General features: G+C 34.1%; 1 long non-coding RNA gene across 1 annotated transcript in view; it reads left to right on the top strand.

Moving 5' to 3' along the window:
• Positions 1-13166, top strand: part of LOC120769024 — a 124728-nt gene extending 111562 nt beyond the window's left edge. Inside the window, exon 3 of the long non-coding RNA XR_005704815.1 lies at positions 13134-13166. This is a non-coding gene — a long non-coding RNA (uncharacterized LOC120769024). The remainder of the gene's footprint in view (positions 1-13133) is intronic.
• The last annotated feature ends 292 nt before the right edge of the window (positions 13167-13458 follow it).

Genomic DNA, 13458 nt, shown 5'->3' with positions numbered 1-13458 from the left:
GTGATTCGATCGCTCCATAGGGCACACTAAACGGTGACTTTTTGAAGAGTAATGTTGTCTAAACAATGACTTGTGAATTATCAGTACTCCAAAAATGACAAGTAGGTTTATTAACTTATCCATTTAATCAAAATTGAGCTTCATCGTTCTACCAAATTATCTTGTGATCGGTGGCCATGTCGTTTTCGGTTGATTCACCGAACGTGCGACGCGTTTTATGGCCGTTCGGCATCGATTCTTGCATGAGTTGGAATTTGTAAGGAAGAAAAATCTTCCATGAAAAATACTCCAATTGTTGCGCGCGATTACAGAAGAAGTCAGTCGGGGTTTATCTGATACTCTACTGGATAATTATGTCGAAATTATTTTGCTAATAGAATTGTACAATTTGCAAACGTTGCTTTGAAGTATGCTTGTTTATTATGAAATATTTAGCAAGCCAAACTGAGTATAAATCAAGAAACATCTCCCAAAACACCTCATTCAAAACCACACGTCTAAAAAACACTCGTTACTTTCGCAAGACATATCATTATGGAATTGTAGTAAAATAGCGGAAGCAGTACAACGGTACTGAAGCTCGGCTAGGAGGAACTGTAACCCATTAAATATCGTATATTATAATTTATAGTAGTTATATTTCGCTATCTTCATTGGTGTTTGATTAATTTTAGGTAAAGCCAAATATGCTGTTGGCGGTCAAATTGGAATTATGAGAGAAATAGACTGATAGATATGATTTTAATGGAAAATTAGACAATTATGTGGTCATACTCGTACTTCAAGGTATTGAAATTATCCAAATGATGTCCTTCCGTGATTTTAATTATATTTTTTTTACTTTGGTTGCACCGTATCTATAAACCTTCAAATGTAAAAAATATTCCTCATAAGATTAGTCAAGAATATTAAATAAATAATGACGGATAAAAGTCATCTAACCTGACCTATAGCCCTAATATTGCAACACATTGGACACGAAAAATTCTTATTTTATTTTTAGCCAAAAAATTGGTTTCTTAAATCCTAGATTGTATTTTCAAAAATCGTTTTTGTCCATACAGACTTAAACACCGGCTCTGTTAAGGGGTTACCTTGGGTAAACAACAGCCTTATTTCAAAACCTTTTTTCTCATAAAAAAAATTAAGTATCTTATTATAATTTTTTGTTGTTGCAAACAAACGCTATTAACAAAGAAATTTTGAAATTTTTGGAAACAATATTTCAAACTCGGCCGTTGCGACGCCATTTCCGGTGATCCCTAGGAAAAAAGATGCTCCCGGGTTGGCAGGATAACTCCTTACAGGGTCATCTGCATAGTGATAAAATTGTTAGTTAAAACCTTAACTTAGAACTTGGACGAAGGAAAACAACTGAAAATTGGATTTTTGGTAGACAATTTTACAAAAAAATTAAAATTTCAGTGAAAATTTGGCGATATTTTTTTTTTAAATATTTGTAATCGAAAAAAAATCCTTCGTCCAAGTATTTAAGAATTGTATCTGTGGAAAAATCTTGCCAACCGCCTTCAAAAATACATTTCAATATCAGAACTGTCCAATAATAAATAAAATAATAAATAATTTAAGTATGCTTTTAGGGACATTTATTATTTTAGAGTTCCTGAGAAAACTTTAAAGAAACGAGCGGTTGTGTGTTTATTAAAATTAATCACTAGTTATATGATAAAAGACAGCGTGCTGCACTTTAAATATCATAAATTTTATACACCTGAATTATATAATTTTTTAAAGGACAGGCCTCAGCTGCACGTGTGATGTCCAGTGTTTAAATAAGCGCAATTTGACTTTATTTTTCGCCTTTTATCTGATAAGACTACTAATGTAAACTAATTAAGCCACTTGTTTGCTAAGTAATACTTTAGGTTAGCTAAGACTTGGCTGAGCGTGAAAATATTGCTTTGAAATTTGTGTATAAACCAACACCCTCTTCCTGCCAGCCAACAAAAGACTTAGGCCACAAACTCGATCCGCAGAAGTAGATTAATGCTTAGAGCCAGGTGTTAGTGTCCACGGACTATATGATTATGCAGACACTGCTGGCTGAAAATTTAAAATTTAAATTACAAAAAAAAAATGCAAAGAAGTTATTTATAGCGTCTGCGCAGATATGCCACACGCAACCCCTCTCGATGCCTTAGCATTCACTAGCAAGGGTTCTGTTTGAGTGATTGTGCTGGTATTTTGTATATGCAAATGCACACATATATTTTTATAGTTAGCCATGTTTACTCCTATTGAAATAGTGCGCGTGCCACGATAAATAATTTTTACTCGCCGACTTCACAGTTGACTTCACAGCCCCCATATACGAGTACATAGTAATAGTGGATCGGTTCTTGGCAGTTGTTGTAGTGTTGGCATAAATTAGGTATATTTTTTGTGCAAGCAGTCTGAAGTGCTATAGTATAGTCTGTATTATACTTGTATGTTCTTGGTAAAAAGCGTAACACTCCTTTTTTATTGGTGATGGTGCCACCCTTCCCAAAACTAAGCAATATTGTGCTTATGCGGAAATTTGTATAAATATTTTGTTGAATGGAGCTGTTGGTAATATATTGTATCATTGTATAGCACTGTGTGTATTTATGAGCATTAGGGTGGTACACAATTTATCAAATACTGAAAAATAAAAAAAACGAAATTTTAAAAATGTATGAGCATTAGAGCGCTAAACATTTTTATAAGTAAAAAATTTAAATTTTTGAGCATTAGGGTGCTAAAAATTTTTCAAAAAACTGTGAAAAAAATATATCAAATGCAAGGTACTAATTTCAAATTAATTATAAAGAAATAAATTCAAAAATGTTATAAAAAAGGTGTATATTGTGTCAAAAAAGTACCCGGAAATTAATAGATGTATATTTCGATTGTTTAAACATCATCTTCGAAAAATTTGTTTAATATAGAGAGTTTTGAAGCGATTTTTTTTTTTTAAAAATTTGAAAAAATATTTTTAAAAATATCCAACTTTTTTAAAATTAATAATTTTGGTTACCAGAGAAATTTGTTTTCATTAATTGGACATTTTTTCACCTAACATTGAGAATTGCATCTAAATGTAGCCACCTTTTTGAGAATTGTGCCTAAATGTAGGCATCTTTTTTTTTTGTTTTTATCGAAGTTTTAGCGTTTATTGCTATCTAGGCAACCACTTTAGAATACTGTTTAACATTTGTCAAAGGCGTGAAATTAGTATTTCTAGTCACAACGTAAAATACCTCAATTTTGCCACTAGGCAAATAAACATTGCCTACATTTAGGAGTGCATTCATATATAGTATAGATGAGGTTCGCATTAACGTAGCTTTTATATATAAATTTGAAGACTTTGCTTTGTCTTCCGGTATGAGAGTTTGGTCTAGGCTTTGAGAAATAGGGAAGACCCCCAAAAATGTTAATGGATTATCCTTTTTTTGCCTAAATTTCCTTTCAGATCATTAAAATTTGTCATATAATTAATTACTTCGAATTTTTCTATTGAGTTTTTTTTATAATACATAATTTGTTTCTAAAACTTCTCGACAAGCCTCGAATCGCCACACCCTAATGTGAATATGCGCACATACTTATATACCGACATCCGTCTGCAGACGGATATAGTACAGCGATCTTAACGATCGTTAATTGAGGCAAGTGTCCAACGCCAACTCGCCATATCCACTATTACCCTCGTCTCTCGAGCGTGAAGTGTAGAAACCTTTACACTCTCTTATGGTGTTCTACACGTAAAGCCATTAAACAAATGCAGATATGAGTCCAAGCGCTGGCGTATGGGGGACTGTAACTGAACTGTATTGTCGCTGTATGGAAATTAACATAAATTGTATGGCAGAAGAAATTGCGCGAGCCATGCGCTAAGAGCACCATGAGCCGTGTTTAGAAAGAGGAAAAACATTACCGTAATTTTGATACATTATTACCACTGAAAATTATTTCTATAATTTGTACTTTTTATTGAGGTCAGTGTCCATTTGGGCTTCAATTCCCCATATAACAAATTGAGTACATACATACATAAGTATATGTACATATGTAGCATGTGTTTGAATTTTCCTTTATGATCATTTTCTATTTTTCATTAAGATGACTTTCTGAGTTGCGGGCTTACGCTTGGGTGCTTTCGGTTGACCCTACTAACTCTGACTGTATTTAGTTGTATATATTATAGAGATATTTTTAGAGGTGTTGTTGTTGTTATTATTTTCTTCCATTAGTGGTGTCTTACGCTGAATTGGTGAAAAGCTAACTGATCATTAAATAAAGGTTTCATACGATCCAATTCTTTTAGAATCGTTTGATCTCTGGTATATTTATTAATATTTTGCGCTCTGTTGTCTGGCTGTAAAGACTTTGCCCTCCTGTAACTATGCGAAATATAAAAAATCATCTGATCTTGCACTCCAAATTGTTATTCTTAATATAACGGGTACTTATAAGAAAAAATTATAGTGAGAGTTGTTCACTATTTCTGTTAAGAAATAAAAATATAACTCTTCAGTGAGAACTTAAATGCATTTTATTGAAATATACTGATAGATATTCGATGTAATATAAACAATTTCAAATCCCAAATTTCTTTCATTCCAATTTTGCAGAAAAGTTGCCTAAAGTAATTCAAGTTTTCGGTCCAACTCGCATTGCTTATCTCTGCCACTTCTCTTCCACACTCTCTCCTTCTCCCTCACTTTAACTCCCTCTATTTTTCCCGCTCTCTCTTTGCATCTCTCCTCCTCTATCTCTCTCTGTTACAAGTGGCCTTAATCAACCCAAGATTACATTATCAATCGTATTGCTTGTCTCCTATTTTTTCTCATCTCTCCTATGCCCCTTTATTTCCTTCCATTTTCCGTTCCACTCTTCTCGTCTTCTTCTCTCTCTCTCTATCTATTTCTTTATAAATTTATAACAAGTAGCTTAAATTAATCCAAGCTTACAATTACCGTTTAAGCTGCTAGCCTCTCTCCTCTCTTTTCACCCAAGTCTCCATCCCACCCCTTCTATTTCTCTCCTTTTCCCTACCAATTTTTCCATTCTATCTTTGTATCTCTCTTATTTCTTTCTCTGTTTCCTTTCCACTTTTCCCCTCTTCTTTTCTCTCTCTCTGTCTCTATATCTCTTCTCTCTCTCTTTTTCTATAATAAATAACTTAAATTAATCCCTCTCTCTCTCTCTGTAAGAAGTACCTTAAATTAATCCAAACGTACAGTTACAATTTCAATTGCCAGTCTTTCTCTCCCTCTCTTTTCACCCATATCTTCATCCCACCTGTTCTATTTCTCTCCCTCTCCTTTCCCATCTTTCCCACTCACTGTTTCAATCTCTCTGTAACAAGCTTACAATAATTCATTCGAATTGCGATCCTCTCTTCTTCGCTCTCTCTTTCTTTCTCCCACACTACTCTATCTGACACTTCCTCTCTCTCTCTCTTCAAAAATCTTTCATAAAAAAACAAAATCGAAAATTTAAGGAAAAATTTCCTTTTTGCCAAAGCAATTTACTCCTAACTATAAACGAGCTTTAAGCTTTAATTCAAGCTTACAGTTATTATTTAAATTGCCAGTCTATTCACCTCCTCTCTCCCTCTCTTTTTCACCCATGTCTCCACCCACCCCTTCTATTTCTCTTCCTCTCCCTTCCCACCTTTTTCACTCACGTTTTCACTCTCTTTGTAACAAGTAGCTAACAATAATACTTTCGAATTGCGAACCTCTCTCCTTATTCCTCTCTTTCTGACTCTCACACCACTCTATCTAACGTTTTCTCTCTCCCTCTCTCACAATGTACTTGAAAAATCTTTTTTAAAATAAAATAATACGAAAATTTAATCAAAAATTGGCTTTTTGTCGAGGCAAATTACTCCCAGCTATAAATTAGCTTTAAGCTTTTAACCATATATAGTACATATTTACAAATAATTACTAAACTGCTTTCCAAGTCACCGTAAATGTGTTATATATTTTATCAATACGCCTAACGGTAAATTGAAGCAAACGACCTCTTTAACATCTCACTCGTTGAAATTTAACGAGAAAATATTTACCGGCTGCCGGCATTTTCCCGTGAACTCCATATGCTCCCAACTTGGCCACAGCGCTGTGTTACCCATGACAATTACAAATTAACATCTCATTGTTAAAATGCCACTTATTTCATTTTTAAGTTATTGTTGTTGTTGTTTGCATTAACTGCTTATGCAAAGGAAATACGAAACCTTTTTGGATGAACGCATGCGCGCATACCAGCGAAAGCTTAGCGCAGCAACTTGCATTGCGTGCATCAACCGACAGTCATTCACATCAAAAGGTGCGTGGAGCGGTGGTGGTCTCCTGATGTATATGTGTATGTGTTTGTATGCATTTGGAGCCATATTTTCATAGCTGTGTTTGGTCATGAATTTTTTATTGCCGTCGGCGGCTGCCACATTTTTGATTGTGCAGAAGAAAGGAGATGCCACTCATTGTTCAATGTTGCATTGCAGAGCAGTTGTGCGTACATACATATGTTGATATGTATGTATCTACATATATACAAATATGTATGCATTTATAGTAACGACAGCATTTATGTTGAGTGGTAATTAATCTCCGCACTCTTTCTTCAACTTCAAATTTATGCGTTCATTTGTTGTAATAAATTTCTTCTGTTGCGCATGTCACTTTATACACATATTTTCCACATATGTGTATATGTTTGTGTATTTCTTTTTGTGTGTGTGTGTGTGTTTTTTAACTTTCTGTGTCTTGTTGACACGCTGTGGCTTTGGAAAATTCATTGGAAACGCCAAATTGCCATAAACTTCGTTAGCAACGCCTCTTCTGTAGACATTTTTACCACTGTTGTTGTTGTTATTGTTGTTGCTGTTGCTTTAGTGCTACAATCCTGTCATATATCTTTAGCCTAACCACATTGCAGTAGATCAAAATTATAAAGATCTGCCACTTTGGCAGTCAGTCGCCCTTTAGATACACACTCACACACACTTATACACTCAAGATATTTAATAGGGTGGTTAAAAAAAATTCGATTATTTTTATCACTTTAGATGCCACAAAAAATTCGCTTCAGGTATGTGGCCTTAGTATAAATAACAAGGTTCTCCGTTTTTCGGTTTCCTAATTTTATACCTTGGACTCCGAGCTAGAATCGTCGGAGAATACGCAAACTAGTCCGTCAGTTTTTGAGATATCGATCTAAAATTTTGCACACGTATTTTTCTCGCCAAGAACCTGCACATATATCGGAACCGCCGATATCGGATCACTATAGCATATAGCTGTCATACAAACTGAACGATCGGAATCAAGTGCTTGTATGAAAAACTTTTTTATTTGACGAGATATTCATACTAAATTTGGCACATATTACTATCCAAAGCAACGGCACGATTTCCGAAGAATTTATTTAGATTAGACCACTATAGCATATAGCTGCCATATAAAAATCAAAATCTTGTATAGAATCCCTTATATTTGTCAAGGGTTTTATAGCTTCAGCGCAACAAAAGCTAACGATCGTTTTTGTTTTTTCCTTATTTCTAGTATTCAAAAAACTACCCCGATTCCAAAAAGAAAAAATCAGTTTTTTGCCCCACCCTACTGCTCTTAGCGTCAGTTCACGCTCATCTCTTGCTACATTTTCGATTGTCGAACTTATGACTCACATTTTCAATCGCCACTTTTCCATCACCCATTATTTTATTTTATTTGCTTTTCATTTAACACGCTTTTCCTTAGTATCTGTGTGTATGTGTTATTTCTTCTATGTTTGCATAAGTGTTTGTGCCCATTATAAAAAATAAAAAATTAGTTGCCGCCTCGTGGTAAATAATTAGGGCTTCAATTGTCATGTCATTATCGTTCATCTCTCCGAATTCAAATTGTTGCCATGTTCTCTGGCTGCTAGACCAGCTGCAGTTATATAATATTAATGATGTTGGAAAATTTATTGGTCAATTTTGAAGAATTTTCTTTTTAATAATGAATATTTATGACATCAACTGTGGATGTTGTTGTTGTTGATTTAGAAGAATGTTATTTTTACGAGAATTTGAAATATGTTACACTTTAAGGCAAGAGATAGCGAAATACTCGAATGGAATCGAATATTTTGTAGCCTATCATGGTCTACAAATATAATTCAGAACTCGAACATAATCACACCATACTTTCCATATTGCACAATTTTAAGTTCCATAAGAATAGAGAACCAATGATATTGAACTTAGACCTTCAAGGTGTGAAATTTAACAACAACTTTTCAAAACCTTAGATGCCTAATATGTGGTCATAAATGCCTATGACTGATTTTATATCGAAAATATCACTCTAGACGAGAAGTATGTTAAGAAATTATGTGAGCACCTTTTTCGGACAATAAGGTGCTTGAAAGGTTATTCAACCTGCAATTACAGCTTCTCGATGACGAACCTTCTTTGTGTTTCTTGATGGGCGTTGCCGATGTTAGGACCTCGAAGTATTGTAAACTTTTGAAAATAATACTTCTTCAGGAATAACTCAAGGATAGTTATCATACGAGGTTTGACAATTAAATAATGAGACTGATTTTATTGCCGCGCTTGTGGTATATCTGTGACCTTGAAATTCCATTTCTCTTTTTCCGGCATCCCTCCCCTCTCCATTGATATAAACACCAGCGCTCTAGCTTGATAGTGATCTTAGTCGTGCCCAAGATCACAATGGTTGTCTCCGCGCTCAGCGTGTCCAGTATTTGGCCTCTAAAGGATCGCCGTGTTGCAACAGCCGCCTTATTCGCCCGACATGTCACCCTGTGACTTTGTTTGTTTCCTAAAACAAAATCGGTGGTCAAAGGAACCCATTTTGAGTCAATTATGGACATCCAGGTGGCCGTGACGAGGGTACTCGCGGACATCCCAGTCGAAGCGTTCCAGAAATGTTGCGAAGCATGGAAAACGCGCTGGAATCACTGTATATGTAGCTGCCCAAAGGGACTACTTTGAAAGGGATGGCAGAGTTGTAGAATAATTTTCAAATATACGGTTTTTATGGAATCAGTCTCATTACTTAATTGTCATACCTCGTATTAGCATCCAAATATTTTTACTTTTTCAATGAACTTAAGAAATGATGTATAATAACAATAATATTAGTGATAAAAATAATTACAATGAAAATTTTAATAATATATTACATTAATAATAATTTAATACTAATAATAATTAAATGGAATTGTAAAGACATTGGCGATAGAAAAAAATTTTACGCATCAATTTTGCTTTTGCAATGACAAAATTCTTTCTTTTTAACAAGCTACAACAGTTTCCTTAATTAAAAACACTAAACGGCTCTCTTCATTCATAATTTGCCTACTCAATAACAGTGCATGCTTTGATTTACAATAACATGCCTATACGTACACTAATATTCCTATGTTAGTACGCATGTAAGCTTTCGCGCATATGTTAATTGCCTTTTGCTATGCTCCATAACGATTGCCGATTGACGACGCACGAGATCGCGCACCTGTTACTTTTCGTGAGGATGAGCAAACAACAGAAGGAGTGACATCAGTTCGTGCCGAAATTTGTTGAGACGTGTGGCGTTTTGCGAAGTTTAGTGAAATATAATAAAAATATATTAAATTGTGCTAAAATATTGTTAAAGTTATTGTATCGAAATAATGTCAAATATTTGCTTTAAATTTGAAGTGAAAAGTGTTAAAGTGCCTGTAAATAAAAGCTATGTAAAGGTGTAAAGAAAAGTGAATTCCTGAAAAAGCGCATGTGTTCATAGCCTTGATATCGATCATGTTTGTGCAAGTTTCTTTCAGTACGGTTCGTGCCTGTTTTGTGTTGTTGTTAGTGAGTGTTGTGTTTGTACAATGTGCTTTAGTTCGCTAGTGAAATAAAAAGAAAAGCTCATGGTTTTAATGAGTGTGTGAAAATGTTTGCTAAAATATAATTTGTGTGTAGATGTGTATACATACTATATAAGTATGTACAACGGCGAAAAAAGTTGCCTGGGGTTTCAAGTGTGTGAAAATATAATTTGTATAAGTGTAATTTGTGCCAAAAAATATAACTTCTGTGTGTGTGCTGATTAGTAAAGGTGAAATTTTAAAATAATAATAATTTAGGTAAGTAATTACTATTTGAATTTTACTATATACATACATACATTACAAGCATGTTTTTAACTAGTTTTGTTAATGTATAGTACATGTAATGGATCTATAATTATGTACATACATAAGTATGTATAACACGTTGCAGCGGTCGTCATCAAAAGGGGGTTATTAATCCGAGGCTGTAGTTTCTATTTCATTGGTAGGATTGTTTAAGTGGCGGGTCTCAAACCCAGCGGAAAACCCTGGGGAGGGGATGTTTCGCAATCTCACTTTAGCTCGTCTTCAAACGGATGTTTTTTGGCTACCCAGAGGATACTTGGTCTAAGAGCGGAAGTCGTTTCTGGCCACTCCCAAGTGAATGGCGCTCAGAGAACTTTTTTTTCACTTGCGTGAACTTCTACACATGACTCCATCCTCCATTTTATTACAGTTAGGTGCAGAAAATAGGTGAAATTGGTCGATAAATTCCTCCCTTTCGTTCATCTAGTAGACTTTATGAACTGCTGAAACTTGAGCATGCCTTAATTTAATATTAGTTCCTTGTCCCAAAGTATAGCAGGATAGGGATGAGGTGGAGAGAGCCCACGGATGCGCCCAAACAAGATAATCGAGTGGGTGATGGCGTCTTTTAATCGAAATTCGTTACTAGGATCGCATTCCCACTACCAGACCACTGCATTGTTTTCCAAGCAGAAATGATAGTGATTAAAGAAAGAATTCTTGTTCTGACACAAAAAAAATATATATATGCATATATTTATTTAGATAACCAAGCGGTTTTGAAATCACTAAAGTCTCTTAAGGTTTCATGGAAGATAGTGAAGCAATGACTTGATCTTTTAGAGTCTGCAACGTCCTATTTAACGATAAACCTGCAGTGGGTTCCAGGAAATGGTGATATGATTGATATTTTAATGAAATTTGATGGACATGTTTTGTTAAATAAATTGAGATTTAGCATTGAATAGGAATAAATTGGATATAACCACCATTTAGCACCCATTTCCTACTATAATGATTTCGGTTCCTTTGCTTTCGATCCGGGTTTAATTATAATAGTACCGAAATTAAAACAAGTAAACTGAATTTGGATTCCTTTTAGCACTTCATTACCATTAAAATTTACGAGATCTTCTTAAAAAAAAATGTTTGAAAAAAAAAAAATATTTTAATTACTTTTGGTCAAACATGGTGGCAGTCAGCAAATGATTTTTATTACTTTTTTCTTATTTTATTATTTATTCTTCTGTTTTAATATTTTATTTAGTAATTTTCTGCCTATCATTCGTTTTCACCCAATTATTTTGAAATCGGCTCAAATTACATCCGCAATAAATTACCAAGAAATGGCACTTTGACGTCGGTTCCTTTGAAATTCATTAATTTTGTTCGGTTTTTTGGCACCAAACACAATAAAATGAAACCTTCTTCGATTTGTATACTTCTGTTTCTCCTTTACCTATAGGTAGACGAGGGCGTGAGAGCATTTCAATGAATTTTTAACGATTTCTAAGAAATCCACAACCGCCATATTAACTGCATTTCAAGGGCAGACAATAGATGTGTTGTAGTGTGGGTGTTGTCTGTATACATGTTTAAGACAAAAAGAACAAAATGCATCTACTATTTAAAATTATAACAAGATTCAGTTTGTAGCCTGTGGCTTCTGCCTGGAATACGCAATAAATGCCCAGCGAGTTTGAGCTTAAGGGTTCGCAGCTTGTGTCTATTGTTTGCCTCTCACAACGCGATACAATAAATCAATAGTCAAAGTGACAATTTGATGGCGGTTCCTTTGAAATTCATTAAATTTTTAGATTTTTAGATGTGAAGTCGATTTAACGTTAAATGATAGTGTGATATAACCTTGTTTGCAGACGTTAGTGTTTGTGTGAGCGTTTTCGTTTTGATATTGGTTAAGATGCGCATGCGTGGTTTATTATGAAAGTGTTTTTGTTCAGCAAAAGTAACTGAAATTTATGATGGTGGCTTTGATAGTTATTTTTAATCTTTTAAAAACAAAAGAAATTAATTTTCATTATTTATTTCGGCAGTTTTGTTCTAAGACGGCTAATTGATGAGTTAAAAGTATTTATCTTTAATTTCTTGCTTTAAAAGCAATTTGAAATATGTATGTCTTGTTTTACATAAATTTTAATTACCACTAAACAACTAAACATACCACTAAATATTTCCATACTTTTTCCTCAACATTATTTCAATGTGCCTTTCATTCTGCCAAATTTACCTCAAATTGAGGTAATTTAAACCAAATGTTACACTAAAAAGTACTCATCAGCAGCTTTCCTAGAACTCTAGCTGGTTTCGAGAAACTGTTTGGAAATTCATCAGTAGTCATTTACTGCTTTCACTGTTTCTAATTGTGGCCACCGCAACGTATGCCGCACACACTTCAGAAATTCCGCCGAATTTTCCATATGCGCCGGCGCTAAGCCATCAAGGCGCTTGAGCATTTCCAACTGCACGCAAGAAAAGTCATAAACACTAACAAATGTATGTACTTACCTATTACCTATTGGTGCAATATAAAGATGACAGTGACGAACAGAAGTGCATATGTATGTGTGTACGAGTATAGCCACATTACTACATTGTTAGTAGTTTTGGAAAGGTAGCAATATGCGGGGAAAATTTGTTGGAAAATGGTAATTTGAGCCATAATTACCAAAGGCGCTGAGCCATAAATCATGGCATTAAGAATGTTTGGAAATATTATACCAACATACAAGCGTATATCAGTACTTTATTATTGAATTTTTGGAATTGAAGTGAGGGCTGGGAATTTCTGTAATTTTTTAATACTTTTTGGCAAAAAGTGGGCATCTGATCGTATAAAAGAGGTTTTGTGCTTGCTTGTTAGTCTCTACTATAAATAAAAATTTAAATTGAAGAACTTAAACTTCATTCTATTATTTTTTTCTCAATTTTTTATATTTTCTTATTTCAATTCATATAAAAATTTATTGTTTATTTTTTCTTTTCAGAAAATATTTCAAACGCAGCGGCATATTTTTCGGGTGAGTTGTTAATGCACATTTTATTTATTTATTTATTAATTTTTATCTTTTCAACATTGAAAACAATTACTGGAGCGAAACTCATTTTAGTTTTCCATATCTGCCTTTCCTCGCTTTGTTTTCTTAATAGAACTGTATAGGTCTTTTTTAGATTAAAACGACTTATTGTACACTGAACAGGTGTTTGTAAAACCCAGCAGAAAACAACGGAGACCCTATAAAATACGTATGAAAATGATCAAGCAAACTGAGTAGATTTAGACATGTCTGTCTGTATATGCGCGAAGCCCCT

This window comes from Bactrocera tryoni, chromosome 2 (assembly GCF_016617805.1).
Source record: "Bactrocera tryoni isolate S06 chromosome 2, CSIRO_BtryS06_freeze2, whole genome shotgun sequence".
Taxonomy (NCBI): Eukaryota; Metazoa; Arthropoda; class Insecta; order Diptera; family Tephritidae; genus Bactrocera; species Bactrocera tryoni.
This window is presented reverse-complemented; position numbering and strand designations above follow the sequence as displayed.